Raw genomic sequence first — 17,464 nt, forward strand, 5'->3', positions numbered from 1 at the left:
CCACGCTATACATATACCTTATATTGCCTTGCATATATTTCCCGTTATTACCTAATTTTGTCAGCGATTTCGTACCTCACGTTGCACTGTACTATGTGGAAATATTACTATTTATGTAAAACTATTGATAAACAGTAAACTTTTGTCAGTACGCAGTTCGATAAAGACTTCCGGCTCCTCGGGCTGTTGCGAATATTTCAATGTCCCTATGTGCCAAACCGTTGGATTGTGAAACACCTTTACGCCTCCCTCGCTCGCTGCGCTCGCTCGAAAACTATAGCCTAAACTAAAACCAATCCATCTTGCGTTCGTTATTCGATAAGGAGGCGTCCTATTTCAAATTTGCGATCGTGTCTGATCGGTTGTGAGGTTGGACTAGATTTTTACGAGCGAGCGGAGCGAGCGAGCAACGATTACAATTTCCACGCTATACATATACCTTATATTTTCTTGCATATATTTCCTGTTATTACCTAATTTTTTCTGCGATTTCGGACCTCACGTTGCACTGTACTATGTGGAGATATTACTATTTATGTAAAACTATTGATAAACTGTAAACTTTTGTCAGTACGCAATTCGATAAAGACTTGCGGCTCCTCGGTCTGGTGCGAATATTTCAATGTCCCTATGTGCCAAACCGTTGGTTTGTGACACACCTTTACGCCTCCCTCGCTAGCTGCGCTCGCTCGAAAGCTATAGCCTAACCTAAAACCATTCCTCTTGCGTTCGTTATTCGATAAGGAGGCGACTTATTTTAAATTTTCGAACGTGTCGGATCGGATGTGAGGTTGGACTAGATTTTTACGAGCGAGCGGAGCGAGCGAGAAAGGATTACAATTTCCACGCTATACATATACCATATATTGCCTTGCATGTATTTCCTGTTATTACCTAATTTTGTCAACGATTTCGTACCTCACGTTGCACTGTTCTATGTGGAAATATTACTATTTATGTAAAACTATTGATAAACAGTAAACTTTTGTCAGTACGCAGTTCGATAAAGACTTCCGGCTCCTCCGGCTGTTGCGAATATTTCAATGTCCCTATGTGCCAAACCGTTGGATTGAGAAACACCTTTACGCCTCCCTCGCTCGCTGCGCTCGCTCGAAAACTATAGCCTAAACTAAAACCAATCCCTCTTGCGTTCGTTATTCGATAAGGAGGCGTCCTATTTCAAATTTGCGATCGTGTCTGATCGGTTGTGAGGTTGGACTAGATTTTTACGAGCGAGCGGAGCGAGCGAGCAACGATTACAATTTCCACGCTATACATATACCTTATATTGCCTTGCATGTATTTCCTGTTATTGCCTAATTTTGTCAGCGATTTCGTACCTCACGTTGCACTGTTCTATGTGGAAATATTACTATTTATGTAAAACTATTGATAAACAGTAAACTTTTGTCAGTACGCAGTTCGATAAAGACTTCCGGCTCCTCCGGCTGTTGCGAATATTTCAATGTCCCTATGTGCCAAACCGTTGGATTGTGAAACACCTTTACGCCTACCTCGCTCGCTGCGCTCGCTCGAAAACTATAGCCTAACCTAAAACCATTCCTCTTGCGTTCGTTATTCGATAAGGAGGCGACTTATTTTAAATTTTCGAACGTGTCTGATCGGTTGTGAGGTTGGACTAGATATTTACGAGCGAGCGGAGCGAGCGAGCAACGATTACAATTTCCACGCTATACATATACCTTATATTGCCTTGCATATATTTCCTGTTATTACCTAATTTTTTCTGCGATTTCGGACATTACGTTGCACTGTACTATGTGGAAATATTACTATTAATGTAAAACTATTGATAAACTGTAAACTTTTGTCAGTACGCAGTTCGATAAAGACTTCCGGCTCCTCGGGCTGTTGCGAATACTTCAATGTCCCTATGTGCCAAACCGTTGGTTTGTGACACACCTTTAGGCCTCCCTCGCTCGCTGCGCTCGCTCGAAAACTATAGCCTAACCTAAAACCATTCCTCTTGCGTTCGTTATTCGATAAGGAGGCGACTTATTTTAAATTTTCGAACGTGTCGGATCGGATGTGAGGTTGGACTAGATTTTTGCGAGCGAGCGGAGCGAGCGAGCAACGATTACAATTTCCACGCTATACATATACCTTATATTGCCTTGCATATATTTCCCGTTATTACCTAATTTTGTCTGCGATTTCGGACCTCACGTTGCACTGTACTATGTGGAAATATTACTATTTATGTAAAACTATTGATAAACTGTAAACTTTTGTCAGTACGCAATTCGATAAACATTTCCGGCCCCTCGGGCTGTTGCGAATATTTCAATGTCCCTATGTGCCAAACCGTTGGTTTGTGACACACCTTTACGCGTTCCGCGCTCGCTGCGCTCGCTCGAAAACTATAGCCTAACATAAAACCAATCTCTCTTGCGTTCGTTATTCGATAAGGAGGCGTCTTCTTTCAAATTTGCGATCGTGTCTGATCGGTTGTGAGGTTGGACTAGATTTTTAGGAGCGAGCGGATCGAGCGAGCAACGATTACAATTTCCACGCTATACATATACCTTATATTGCCTTGCATATATTTCCTGTTATTACTTAATTTTGTCTGCGATTTCGGACACTACGTTGCACTGTACTATGTGGAAATATTACTAATAATGTAAAACTATTGATAAACAGTAAACTTTTGTCAGTACGCAGTTCGATAAAGACTTCCGGCTCCTCGGGCTGTTGCGAGTATTTCAATGACCCTATGTGCCAAACCGTTGGTTTGTGACACACCTTTACGCGTCCCTCGCTCGCTGCGCTCGCTCGAAAACTATAGCCTAACCTAAAACCATTCCTCTTGCGTTCGTTATTCGATAAGGAGGCGACTTATTTCGAATTTGCTAACGTGTCGGATCGGTTGTGAGGTTGGACTAGATTTTTACGAGAGAGCGGTACGAGCGAACAGCGATTACAATTTCCACTCTATACATATACCTTATATTGCCTTGCATGTATTTCCTGTTATTGCCTAATTTTGTCAGCGATTTCGGACCTCACGTTGCACTGTACTATGTGGAAATATTACTATTTATGTAAAACTATTGATAAACTGCAAACTTTTGTCAGTGCGCAGTTCGATAAAGACTTCCGGCTCCTCGGGCTGGTGCGAATATTTCAATGTCCCTGTGTGCCAAACCGTTGGTTTGTGACACACATTTACGCGTCCCTCGCTCACTGCGCTCGCTCGAAAACGATAGCCTAACCTAAAACCATCACTCTTATGTTCGTTATTCGATAAGTAGGCGACTTATTTCGAATTTGCTCACGTGTCGGATCGGTTGTGTGGTTGGACTAGGTTTTTACGACCGAGCGAGCAACGATTACAATTTCCACGCTATACATATACCTTATATTGCCTTGCATATATTTCCTGTTATTACCTAATTTAGTCTGCGAATTCGGACCTCACGTTGCACTGTACTATGTGGAAATATTACCATTTATGTAAAACTATTGATAAACTGTAAACTGTTGTCAGTACTCAGTACGATAAAGACTTGCGGCTCCTCGGGCTGTTGCGAATATTTCAATGACCCTATGTGCCAAACCGTTGGTTTGTGACACACCTTTACGCGTTCCTCGCTCGCTGCGCTCGCTCGAAAACTATAGCCTAACCTAAAACCATTCCTCTTGCGTTCGTTATTCGATAAGGAGGCGACTTATTTCAAATTTGCTAACGTGTCGGACCGGTTGTGAGGTTGGACTAGATTTCTACGAGCGAGCGGTGCGAGCAAGCAACGCTTACAATTTCCAAGCTAAACATATGCGATACCTTACCTTGCATATATTTCCTGTTATTACCTAATTTTGTCTGCGATTTCGGACCTCACGTTGCACTGTACTATGTGGAATTATTACTATTTATGTAAAACTATTGATAAACTGTAAACTTTTGTCAGTACGCAACTCGATAAATACTTGCGGCTCCTCGGTCTGGTGCGAATATTTCAATGTCCCTATGAGCCAAACCGATGGTTTGTGACACACCTTTACGCCTCCCTCGCTCGCTGCGCTCGCTCGAAAACTATAGCCTAAACTAAAACCAATCCCTCTTGCGTTCGTTATTCGATAAGGAGGCGTCTTATTTCAAATTTTCGATCGTGTCTGATCGGTTGTGAGGTTGGACTAGATATTTACGAGCGAGCGGAGCGAGCGAGCAACGATTACAATTTCCACGCTATACATATACCTTATATTGCCTTGCATATATTTCCTGTTATTACCTAATTTTGTCTGCGATTTCGGACATTACGTTGCACTGTACTATGTGGAAATATTACTATTAATGTAAAACTATTGATAAACTGTAAACTTTTGTCAGTACGCAGTTCGATAAAGACTTCCGGCTCCTCGGGCTGTTGCGAATATTTCAATGTCCCTATGTGCCAAACCGTTGATTTGTGACACACCTTTACGCCTCCCTCGCTCGCTGCGCTCGCTCGAAAACTATAGCCTAACCTAAAACCATTCCTCTTGCGTTCGTTATTCGATAAGGAGGCGACTTATTTTAAATTTTCGAACGTGTCGGATCGGATGTGAGGTTGGACTAGATTTTTGCGAGTGAGCGGAGCGAGCGAGCAACGATTACAATTTCAACGCAATACATATACCTTATATTGCCTTGCATATATTTCCTGTTATTGCCTAATTTTGTCAGCGGTTTCGTACCTCACGTTGCACTGTTCTATGTGGAAACATTACTATTTATGTAAAACTCTTGATAAACAGTAAACTTTTGTCAGTACGCAGTTCGATAAAGACTTCCGGCTCCTCCGGCTGTTGCGAATATTTCAATATCCCTATGTGCCAAACCGTTGGATTGTGAAACACCTTTACGCCTCCCTCGCTCGCTGCGCTCGCTCGAAAACTATAGCCTAAACTAAAACCAATCCCTCTTGCGTTCGTTATTCGATAAGGAGGCGTCCTATTTCAAATTTGCGATCGTGTCTGATCGGTTGTGAGGTTGGACTAGATTTTTACGAGCGAGCGGAGCGAGCGAGCAACGATTACAATTTCCACGCTATACATATACCTTATATTGCCTTGCATATATTTCCTGTTATTACCTAATTTTGTCTGCGATTTCGGACCTCACGTTGCACTGTACTATGTGGAGATATTACTATTTATGTAAAACTATTGATAAACTGTAAACTTTTGTCAGTACGCAATTCGATAAAGACTTGCGGTTCCTCGGTCTGGTGCGAATATTTCAATGTCCCTATGTGCCAAACCGTTGGTTTGTGACACACCTTTACGCCTCCCTCGCTCGCAGCGCTCGCTCGAAAACTATAGCCTAACATAAAACCAATCTCTCTTGCGTTCGTTATTCGATAAGGAGGCGTTTTCTTTCAAATTTGCGATCGTGTCTGATCGGTTGTGAGGTTGGACTAGATTTTTAGGAGCGAGCGGATCGAGCGAGCAACGGCTACAATTTCCACGCTATACATATACCGTATATTGCCTTGCATATATTTCCTGTTATTACCTTATTTTGTCTGCGATTTCGGACCTCACGTTGCACTGTTCTATGTGGAAATATTACTATTTATGTAAAACTATTGATAAACTGTAAACTTTTGTCAGTACGAAATTCGATAAAGATTTGCGGCTCCTCGGGCTGGTGCTAATATTTCAATGTCCCTGTGTGCCAAACCGTTGGTTTGTGACACACATATACGCGTCCCTCGCTCGCTGCGCTCGCTCGAAAACTATAGCCTAACCTAAAACCATTCCTCTTGCGTTCGTTATTCGATAAGGAGGCGACTTATTTCAAATTTGCTAACGTGTCTGATCGGTTGAGAGGTTGGACTAGATTTTTAGGAGCGAGCGGATCGAGCGAGCAACGACTACAATTTCCACGCTATACATATACCTTATATTGCCTTGCATATATTTCCTGTTATTACCTAATTTTGTCTGCGATTTCGGACCTCACGTTGCACTGTTCTATGTGGAAATATTACTATTTATGTAAAACTATTGATAAACTGTAAACTTTTGTCAGTACGCAATTCGATAAAGACTTGCGGCTCCTCGGTCTGGTGCGAATATTTCAATGTCCCTATGTGCCAAACCGTTGGTTTGTGACACACCTTTACGCCTCCCTCGCTCGCTGCGCTCGCTGGAAAACTATAGCCTAGCCTAAAACCATTCCTCTTGCGTTCGTTATTCGATAAGGAGGCGACTTATTTTAAATTTTCGAACGTGTCGGATCGGATGTGAGGTTGGACTAGATTTTTGCGAGCGAGCGGAGCGAGCGAGCAACGATTACAATTTCCACGCTATACATATACCTTATATTGCCTTGCATATATTTCCTGTTATTACCTAATTTTGTCTGCGATTTCGGACCTCACGTTGCACTGTACTATGTGGAGATATTACTATTTATGTAAAACTATTGATAAACTGTAAACTTTTGTCAGTACGCAATTCGATAAAGACTTGCGGCTCCTCGGTCTGGTGCGAATATTTTAATGTCCCTATGTGCCAAACCGTTGGTTTGTGACACACCTTTACGAGTTCCGCGCTCGCTGCGCTCGCTCGAAAACTATAGCCTAACCTAATAACAAGCCCTCTTGCGTTCGTTGTTCGATAGGGAGGCGACTTATTTCAAATTTGCTAACGTGTCGGATCGGTTGTGAGGTTGGACTAGATTTTTACGAGCGAGCGGAGCGAGCGAGAAAGGATTACAATTTCCACGCTATACATATACCTTATATTGCCTTGCATGTATTTCCTGTTATTGCCTAATTTTGTCTGCGATTTCGGACCTCACGTTGCACTGTACTATGTGGAGATATTACTATTTATGTAAAACTATTGATAAACTGTAAACTTTTGTCAGTACGCAATTCGATAAAGACTTGCGGTTCCTCGGTCTGGTGCGAATATTTCAATGTCCCTATGTGCCAAACCGTTGGTTTGTGACACACCTTTACGCCTCCCTCGCTCGCAGCGCTCGCTCGAAAACTATAGCCTACATAAAACCAATCTCTCTTGCGTTCGTTATTCGATAAGGAGGCGTCTTCTTTCAAATTTGCGATCGTGTCTGATCGGTTGTGAGGTTGGACTAGATTGTTAGGAGCGAGTGGATCGAGCGAGCAACGGCTACAATTTCCACGCTATACATATACCGTATATTGCCTTGCATATATTTCCTGTTATTACCTTATTTTGTCTGCGATTTCGGACCTCACGTTGCACTGTTCTATGTGGAAATATTACTATTTATGTAAAACTATTGATAAACTGTAAACTTTTGTCAGTACGAAATTCGATAAAGATTTGCGGCTCCTCGGGCTGGTGCTAATATTTCAATGTCCCTGTGTGCCAAACCGTTGGTTTGTGACACACATATACGCGTCCCTCGCTCGCTGCGCTCGCTCGAAAACTATAGCCTAACCTAAAACCATTCCTCTTGCGTTCGTTATTCGATAAGGAGGCGACTTATTTCAAATTTGCTAACGTGTCTGATCGGTTGAGAGGTTGGACTAGATTTTTAGGAGCGAGCGGATCGAGCGAGCAACGACTACAATTTCCACGCTATACATATACCTTATATTGCCTTGCATATATTTCCTGTTATTACCTAATTTTGTCTGCGATTTCGGACCTCACGTTGCACTGTTCTATGTGGAAATATTACTATTTATGTAAAACTATTGATAAACTGTAAACTTTTGTCAGTACGCAATTCGATAAAGACTTGCGGCTCCTCGGTCTGGTGCGAATATTTCAATGTCCCTATGTGCCAAACCGTTGGTTTGTGACACACCTTTACGCCTCCCTCGCTCGCTGCGCTCGCTCGAAAACTATAGCCTAAACTAAAACCAATCCCTCTTGCGTTCGTTATTCGATAAGGAGGCGTCCTATTTCAAATTTGCGATCGTGTCTGATCGGTTGTGAGGTTGGACTAGATTTTTACGAGCGAGCGGAGCGAGCGAGCAATGATTACAATTTCCACGCTATACATATACCTTATATTGTCTTGCATATATTTCCTGTTATTACCTAATTTTGTCTGCGATTTCGGACCTCACGTTGCACTGTACTATGTGGAGATATTACTATTTATGTAAAACTATTGATAAACTGTAAACTTTTGTCAGTACGCAATTCGATAAAGACTTGCGGCTCCTCGGTCTGGTGCGAATATTTCAATGTCCCAATGTGCCAAACCGTTGGTTTGTGACACACCTTTACGCCTCCCTCGCTCGCAGCGCTCGCTCGAAAACTATAGCCTAACATAAAACCAATCTCTCTTGCGTTCGTTATTCGATAAGGAGGCGTCTTCTTTCAAATTTGCGATCGTGTCTGATCGGTTGTGAGGTTGGACTAGATTTTTAGGAGCGAGCGGATCGAGCGAGCAACGATTACAATTTCCACGCTATACATATACCTTATATTGCCTTGCATATATTTCCTGTTATTACCTAATTTTGTCTGCGATTTCGGACACTACGTTGCACTGTACTATGTGGAAATATTACTAATAATGTAAAACTATTGATAAACAGTAAACTTTTGTCAGTACGCAGTTCGATAAAGACTTCCGGCTCCTCGGGCTGTTGCGAGTATTTCAATGACCCTATGTGCCAAACCGTTGGTTTGTGACACACCTTTACGCGTCCCTCGCTCGCTGCGCTCGCTCGAAAACTATAGTCTAACCTAAAACCATTCCTCTTGCGTTCGTTATTCGATAAGGAGGCGACTTATTTCGAATTTGCTAACGTGTCGGATCGGTTGTGAGGTTGGACTAGATTTTTACGAGAGAGCGGTACGAGCGAACAGCGATTACAATTTCCACTCTATACATATACCTTATATTGCCTTGCATGTATTTCCTGTTATTGCCTAATTTTGTCAGCGATTTCGGACCTCACGTTGCCACTGTACTATGTGGAAATATTACTATTTATGTAAAACTATTGATAAACTGTAAACTTTTGTCAGTGCGCAGTTCGATAAAGACTTCCGGCTCCTCGGGCTGGTGCGAATATTTCAATGTCCCTGTGTGCCAAACCGTTGGTTTGTGACACACATGTACGCGTCCCTCGCTCACTGCGCTCGCTCGAAAACGATAGCCTAACCTAAAACCATCACTCTTATGTTCGTTATTCGATAAGTAGGCGACTTATTTCGAATTTGCTCACGTGTCGGATCGGTTGTGTGGTTGGACTAGGTTTTTTACGACCGAGCGAGCGACGATTACAATTTCCACGCTATACATATACCTTATATTGCCTTGCATATATTTCCTGTTATTACCTAATTCAGTCTGCGAATTCGGACCTCACGTTGCACTGTACTATGTGGAAATATTACCATTTATGTAAAACTATTGATAAACTGTAAACTGTTGTCAGTACTCAGTACGATAAAGACTTGCGGCTCCTCGGGCTGTTGCGAATATTTCAATGACCCTATGTGCCAAACCGTTGGTTTGTGACACACCTTTACGCGTTCCTCGCTCGCTGCGCTCGCTCGAAAACTATAGCCTAACCTAAAACCATTCCTCTTGCGTTCGTTATTCGATAAGGAGGCGACTTATTTCAAATTTGCTAACGTGTCGGACCGGTTGTGAGGTTGGACTAGATTTTTACGAGCGAGCGGTGCGAGCGAGCAACGCTTACAATTTCCAAGCTAAACATATGCGATACCTTACCTTTCATATATTTCCCGTTATTACCTAATTTTGTCTGCGATTTCGGACCACACGTTGCACTGTACTATGTGGAAATATTACTATTTATGTAAAACTATTGATAAACTGTAAACTTTTGTCAGTACGCAACTCGATAAAGACTTGCGGCTCCTCAGGCTGGTACGAATATTTCAATGTCCCTGTGTGCCAAACCGTTGGTTTGTGACACACATATATGCGTCCCTCGCTCGCTGCGCTCGCTCGAAAACTATAGCCTAACCTAAAACCAAGCCCTGTAGCGTTCGTTATTCGATAAGGAGGCGACTTCTCTCAAATTTGCTAACGTGTCGGATCGGTTGTGAGGTTGGACTAGATTTTTACGAGCGAGCGGAGCGAGCGAGCAACGATTACAATTTCCAAGCTATATATATTCCTTATATTGCCTTGTATATATTTCCTGTTATCGCCTAATTTTGTCAGCGATTTCGGACCACACGTTGCACTGTACTATGTGGAAATATTACTATTTATTTTAAACTATTGATAAACTGTAAACTTTTCTCAGTACGCAGTTCGATAAAGACTTCCGGCTCTTCGGGCTGTTGCGAATATTTCAATGACCCTATGTGCCAAACGGTTGGTTTGTGACACACCTTTACGCGTCCCTCGCTCGCTGCGCTCGCTCGAAAACTATAGCCTAACCTGAAACCACCCCTCTTGCGTTCGTTATTCGATAGGGAGGCGACTTCTTTCAAATTTGCTAACGTGTCGGATCGGTTGTGAGGTTGGACTAGATTTTTATGAGCGAGCGGTACGAGCGAGCAACGATTACAATTTCCACGCTATACATATACCTTATATTGCCTTGCATGTATTTCCTGTTATTGCCTAATTTTGTCAGCGATTTCGGACCACACGTTGCACTGCACTATGTGGAAATATTACTACTTATTTTAAACTATTGATAAACTGTAATCTTTTGTCAGTACGCAGTTCGATAAAGACTTCCGGCTCCTCGGGCTGGTGCTAATATTTCAATGTCCCTATGTGCCAATCCGTTGGATTGTGACACACCTTTACGCGACCCTCGCTCGCTGCGCTCGCTCGAAAACTATAGCCTAACCTAAAACCATTCCTCTTGCGTTCGTTATTCGATAAGGAGGCGACTTATTTCAAATTTGCTAACGTGTCGGATCGGTTGTGAGGTTGGACTAGATTTTTACGAGCGAGCGGTGCGAGCGAGCAACGCTTACAATTTCCAAGCTAAACATATGCGATACCTTACCTTGCATATATTTCCTGTTATTACCTAATTTTGTCTGCGATTTCGGACCTCACGTTGCACTGTACTATGTGGAATTATTACTATTTATGTAAAACTATTGATAAACTGTAAACTTTTGTCAGTACGCAACTCGATAAATACTTGCGGCTCCTCGGTCTGGTGCGAATATTTCAATGTCCCTATGAGCCAAACCGATGGTTTGTGACACACCTTTACGCGTTCCTCGCTCGCTGCGCTCGCTCGAAAACTATAGCCTAACCTAAAACCATTCCTCTTGCGTTCGTTATTCGATAAGGAGGCGACTTATTTCAAATTTGCTAACGTGTCGGGCCGGTTGTGAGGTTGGACTAGATTTTTACGAGCGAGCGGTGCGAGCGAGCAACGCTTACAATTTCCAAGCTAAACATATGCGATACCTTACCTTTCATATATTTCCCGTTATTACCTAATTTTGTCTGCGATTTCGGACCACACGTTGCACTGTACTATGTGGAAATATTACTATTTATGTAAAACTATTGATAAACTGTAAACTTTTGTCAGTACGCAACTCGATAAAGACTTGCGGCTCCTCAGGCTGGTGCGAATATTTCAATGTCCCTGTGTGCCAAACCGTTGGTTTGTGACACACATATATGCGTCCCTCGCTCGCTGCGCTCGCTCGAAAACTATAGCCTAACGTAAAACCACCCCTCTTGCGTTCGTTATTCGATAGGGAGGCGACTTCTTTCAAATTTGCTAACGTGTCGGATCGGTTGTGAGGTTGGACTAGATTTTTATGAGCGAGCGGTACGAGCGAGCAACGATTACAATTTCCACGCTATACATATACCTTATATTGCCTTGCATGTATTTCCTGTTATTGCCTAATTTTGTCAGCGATTTCGGACCACACGTTGCACTGCACTATGTGGAAATATTACTACTTATTTTAAACTATTGATAAACTGTAATCTTTTGTCAGTACGCAGTTCGATAAAGACTTCCGGCTCCTCGGGCTGGTGCTAATATTTCAATGTCCCTATGTGCCAATCCGTTGGATTGTGACACACCTTTACGCGACCCTCGCTCGCTGCGCTCGCTCGAAAACTATAGCCTAACCTAAAACCATTCCTCTTGCGTTCGTTATTCGATAAGGAGGCGACTTATTTCAAATTTGCTAACGTGTCGGATCGGTTGTGAGGTTGGACTAGATTTTTACGAGCGAGCGGTGCGAGCGAGCAACGCTTACAATTTCCAAGCTAAACATATGCGATACCTTACCTTGCATATATTTCCTGTTATTACCTAATTTTGTCTGCGATTTCGGACCTCACGTTGCACTGTACTATGTGGAATTATTACTATTTATGTAAAACTATTGATAAACTGTAAACTTTTGTCAGTACGCAACTCGATAAATACTTGCGGCTCCTCGGTCTGGTGCGAATATTTCAATGTCCCTATGAGCCAAACCGATGGTTTGTGACACACCTTTACGCCTCCCTCGCTCGCTGCGCTCGCTCGAAAACTATAGCCTAAACTAAAACCAATCCCTCTTGCGTTCGTTATTCGATAAGGATGCGTCTTATTTCAAATTTGCGATCGTGTCTGATCGGTTGTGAGGTTGGACTAGATTTTTACGAGCGAGCGGAGCGAGCGAGCAACGATTACAATTTCCACGCTATACATATACCTTATATTGCCAGCATATATTTCCTGTTATTACCTAATTTTGTCTGCGATTTCGGACATTACGTTGCACTGTACTATGTGGAAATATTACTATTAATGTAAAACTATTGATAAACTGTAAACTTTTGTCAGTACGCAGTTCGATAAAGACTTCCGGCTCCTCGGGCTGTTGCGAATATTTCAATGTCCCTATGTGCCAAACCGTTGGTTTGTGACACACCTTTACGCCTCCCTCGCTCGCTGCGCTCGCTCGAAAACTATAGCCTAACCTAAAACCATTCCTCATGCGTTCGTTATTCGATAAGGAGGCGACTTATTTTAAATTTTCGAACGTGTCGGATCGGATGTGAGGTTGGACTAGATTTTTGCGAGCGAGCGGAGCGAGCGAGCAACGATTACAATTTCAACGCTATACATATACCTTATATTGCCTTGCATATATTTCCTGTTATTGCCTAATTTTGTCAGCGATTTCGTACCTCACGTTGCACTGTTCTATGTGGAAATATTACTATTTATGTAAAACTATTGATAAACTGTAAACTTTTGTCAGTACGAAATTCGATAAAGATTTGCGGCTCCTCGGGCTGGTGCTAATATTTCAATGTCCCTGTGTGCCAAACCGTTGGTTTGTGACACACATATACGCGTCCCTCGCTCGCTGCGCTCGCTCGAAAACTATAGCCTAACCTAAAACCAAGCCCTCTAGCGTTCGTTATTCGATAAGGAGGCGACTTCTTTCAAATTTGCTAACGTGTCGGATCGGTTGTGAGGTTGGACTAGATTTTTGCGAGCGAGCGGAGCGAGCGAGCAACGATTACAATTTCAACGCTATACATATACCTTATATTGCCTTGCATATATTTCCTGTTATTGCCTAATTTTGTCAGCGATTTCGTACCTCACGTTGCACTGTTCTATGTGGAAATATTACTATTTATGTAAAACTATTGATAAACTGTAAACTTTTGTCAGTACGAAATTCGATAAAGATTTGCGGCTCCTCGGGCTGGTGCTAATATTTCAATGTCCCTGTGTGCCAAACCGTTGGTTTGTGACACACATATACGCGTCCCTCGCTCGCTGCGCTCGCTCGAAAACTATAGCCTAACCTAAAACCAAGCCCTCTAGCGTTCGTTATTCGATAAGGAGGCGACTTCTTTCAAATTTGCTAACGTGTCGGATCGGTTGTGAGGTTGGACTAGATTTTTACGAGCGAGCGGAGCGAGCGAGCAACGATTACAATTTCCAAGCTATATATATTCCTTATATTGCCTTGTATATATTTCCTGTTATAGCCTAATTTTGTCAGCGATTTCGGACCACACGTTGCACTGTACTATGTGGAAATATTACTATTTATTTTAAACTATTGATAAACTGTAAACTTTTCTCAGTATGCAGTTCGATAAAGACTTCCGGCTCCTCGGGCTGGTGCGAATATTTCCATGTCCCTATGTGCCCAACCGTTGGTTTGTGACACACCTTTACGCGTCCCGCGCTCGCTGCGCTTACTCGAAAACTATAGCTTATCCTAAAACCAAGCCCTCTTGCGTTCGTTATTCGATAAGGAGGCGACTTCTTTCAAATTTGCTAACGTGTCGGATCGGTTGTGAGGTTGGACTAGATTTTTACGAGCGAGCGGAGCGAGCGAGCAACGATTACAATTTCCAAGCTATACATATGCGATATATTACCTTGCATATATTTCCCGTTATTACCTAATTTTGTCTGCGATTTCGGACCTCACGTTGCACTGTACTATGTGGAAATATTACAATTTATGTAAAACTATTGATAAACTGTAAACTTTTGTCAGTACGCAGTTCGATAAAGAATTCCGGCTCCTCGGGCTGTTGCGAATATTTCAATGTCCCTATGTGCCAAACCGTTGGTTTGTGACACACCTTTACGCGTTCCGCGCTCGCTGCGCTCGCTCGAAAACTATACCCTAACCTAATAACAAGCCCTCTTGCGTTCGCTGTTCGATAGGGAGGCGACTTATTTCAAATTTGCTAACGTGTCGGATCGGTTGTGAGGTTGGACTAGATTTTTACGAGAGAGCGGTACGAGCGGACAGCGATTACAATTTCCACTCTATACATATACCTTATATTGCCTTGCATGTATTTCCTGTTATTGCCTAATTTTGTCAGCGATTTCGGACCTCACGTTGCACTGTACTATGTGGAAGTATTACTATTTATGTAAAACTATTGATAAACTGTAAACTTTTGTCAGTACGCAGTACGATAAAGAATTCCGGCTCCTCGGGCTGTTGCGAATATTTCAATGTCCCTATGTGCCAAACCGTTGGTTTGTGACACACATTTACGCGTCCCTCGCTCACTGCGCTCGCTCGAAAACGATAGCCTAACCTAAAACCATCACTCTTATGTTCGTTATTCGATAAGTAGGCGACTTATTTCGAATTTGCTCACGTGTCGGATCGGTTGTGTGGTTGGACTAGGTTTTTACGAGCGAGCGAGCAACGATTACAATTTCCACGCTATACATATACCTTATATTGCCTTGCATATATTTCCTGTTATTACCTAATTTAGTCTGCGAATTCGGACCTCACGTTGCACTGTACTATGTGGAAATATTACCATTTATGTAAAACTATTGATAAACTGTAAACTGTTGTCAGTACTCAGTACGATAAAGACTTCCGGCTCCTCGGGCTGTTGCGAATATTTCAATGACCCTATGTGCCAAACCGTTGGATTGAGAAACACCTTTACGCCTCCCTCGCTCGCTGCGCTCGCTCGAAAACTATAGCCTAAACTAAAACCAATCCCTCTTGCGTTCGTTATTCGATAAGGAGGCGTCCTATTTCAAATTTGCGATCGTGTCTGATCGGTTGTGAGGTTGGACTAGGTTTTTACGAGCGAGCGGAGCGAGCGAGCAACGATTACAATTTCCACGCTATACATATACCTTATATTGTCTTGCATATATTTCCTGTTATTACCTAATGTTGTCTGCGATTTCGGACCTCACGTTGCACTGTACTATGTGGAGATATTACTATTTATGTAAAACTATTGATAAACTATAAACTTTTGTCAGTACGCAATTCGATAAAGACTTGAGGCTCCTCGGTCTGGTGCGAATATTTCAATGTCCCAATGTGCCAAGCCGTTGGTTTGTGACACACCTTTACGCCTCCCTCGCTCGCAGCGCTCGCTCGAAAACTATAGCCTAACATAAAACCAATCTCTCTTGCGTTCGTTATTCGATAAGGAGGCGTCTTCTTTCAAATTTGCGATCGTGTCTGATCGGTTATGAGGTTGGACTAGATTTTTAGGAGCGAGCGGATCGAGCGAGCAACGATTACAATTTCCACGCTATACATATACCTTATATTGCCTTGCATATATTTCCTGTTATTACCTAATTTTGTCTGCGATTTCGGACACTACGTTGCACTGTACTATGTGAAAATATTACTAATAATGTAAAACTATTGATAAACAGTAAACTTTTGTCAGTACGCAGTTCGATAAAGACTTCCGGCTCCTCGGGCTGTTGCGAGTATTTCAATGACCCTATGTGCCAAACCGTTGGTTTGTGACACACCTTTACGCGTCCCTCGCTCGCTGCGCTCGCTCGAAAACTATAGCCTAACCTAAAACCATTCCTCTTGCGTTCGTTATTCGATAAGGAGGCGACTTATTTCGAATTTGCTAACGTGTCGGATCGGTTGTGAGGTTGGACTAGATTTTTACGAGAGAGCGGTACGAGCGAACAGCGATTACAATTTCCACTCTATACATATACCTTATATTGCCTTGCATGTATTTCCTGTTATTGCCTAATTTTGTCAGCGATTTCTGACCTCACGTTGCACTGTACTATGTGGAAATATTACTATTTATGTAAAACTATTGATAAACTGTAAACTTTTGTCAGTGCGCAGTTCGATAAAGACTTCCGGCTCCTCGGGCTGGTGCGAATATTTCAATGTCCCTGTGTGCCAAACCGTAGGTTTGTGACACACATTTACGCGTCCCTCGCTCACTGCGCTCGCTCGAAAACGATAGCCTAACCTAAAACCATCACTCTTATGTTCGTTATTCGATAAGTAGGCGACTTATTTCGAATTTGCTCACGTGTCGGATCGGTTGTGTGGTTGGACTAGGTTTTTACGACCGAGCGAGCGACGATTACAATTTCCACGCTATACATACACCTTATATTGCCTTGCATATATTTCCTGTTATTACCTAATTTAGTCTGCGAATTCGGACCTCACGTTGCACTGTACTATGTGGAAATATTACCATTTATGTAAAACTATTGATAAACTGTAAACTGTTGTCAGTACTCAGTACGATAAAGACTTGCGGCTCCTCGGGCTGTTGCGAATATTTCAATGACCCTATGTGCCAAACCGTTGGTTTGTGACACACCTTTACGCGTTCCTCGCTCGCTGCGCTCGCTCGAAAACTATAGCCTAACCTAAAACCATTCCTCTTGCGTTCGTTATTCGATAAGGAGGCGACTTATTTCAAATTTGCTAACGTGTCGGACCGGTTGTGAGGTTGGACTAGATTTTTACGAGCGAGCCGTACGAGCGAGCAACGCTTACAATTTCCAAGCTAAACATATGCGATACCTTACCTTTCATATATTTCCCGTTATTACCTAATTTTGTCTGCGATTTCGGAGCACACGTTGCACTGTACTATGTGGAAATATTACTATTTATGTAAAACTATTGATAAACTGTAAACTTTTGTCAGTACGCAACTCGATAAAGACTTGCGGCTCCTCAGGCTGGTGCGAATATTTCAATGTCCCTGTGTGCCAAACCG

At 42.6% G+C, this 17,464-nt stretch overlaps 1 long non-coding RNA gene across 4 annotated transcripts in view; it reads right to left on the bottom strand.

The window, feature by feature from the left end:
• LOC126927830 (uncharacterized) overlaps window positions 1-11,988 on the bottom strand; it is an 82,864-nt gene extending 70,876 nt beyond the window's left edge. For 2 of the 4 annotated variants that reach the window (XR_007715956.1, XR_007715958.1), the window contains exon 1: window positions 11,858-11,988. This is a non-coding gene — a long non-coding RNA (uncharacterized LOC126927830). Of the gene's footprint in view, window positions 1-10,594; window positions 10,726-11,857 lie in introns of those variants that run through there. The other 2 variants (XR_007715957.1, XR_007715959.1) reach the window with 1 other exon arrangement.
• Window positions 11,989-17,464: the final 5,476 nt, after the last annotated feature.

Source organism: Bombus affinis, unplaced genomic scaffold (genome assembly GCF_024516045.1).
Source record: "Bombus affinis isolate iyBomAffi1 unplaced genomic scaffold, iyBomAffi1.2 ctg00000257.1, whole genome shotgun sequence".
Classification (NCBI taxonomy): domain Eukaryota; kingdom Metazoa; phylum Arthropoda; class Insecta; order Hymenoptera; family Apidae; genus Bombus; species Bombus affinis.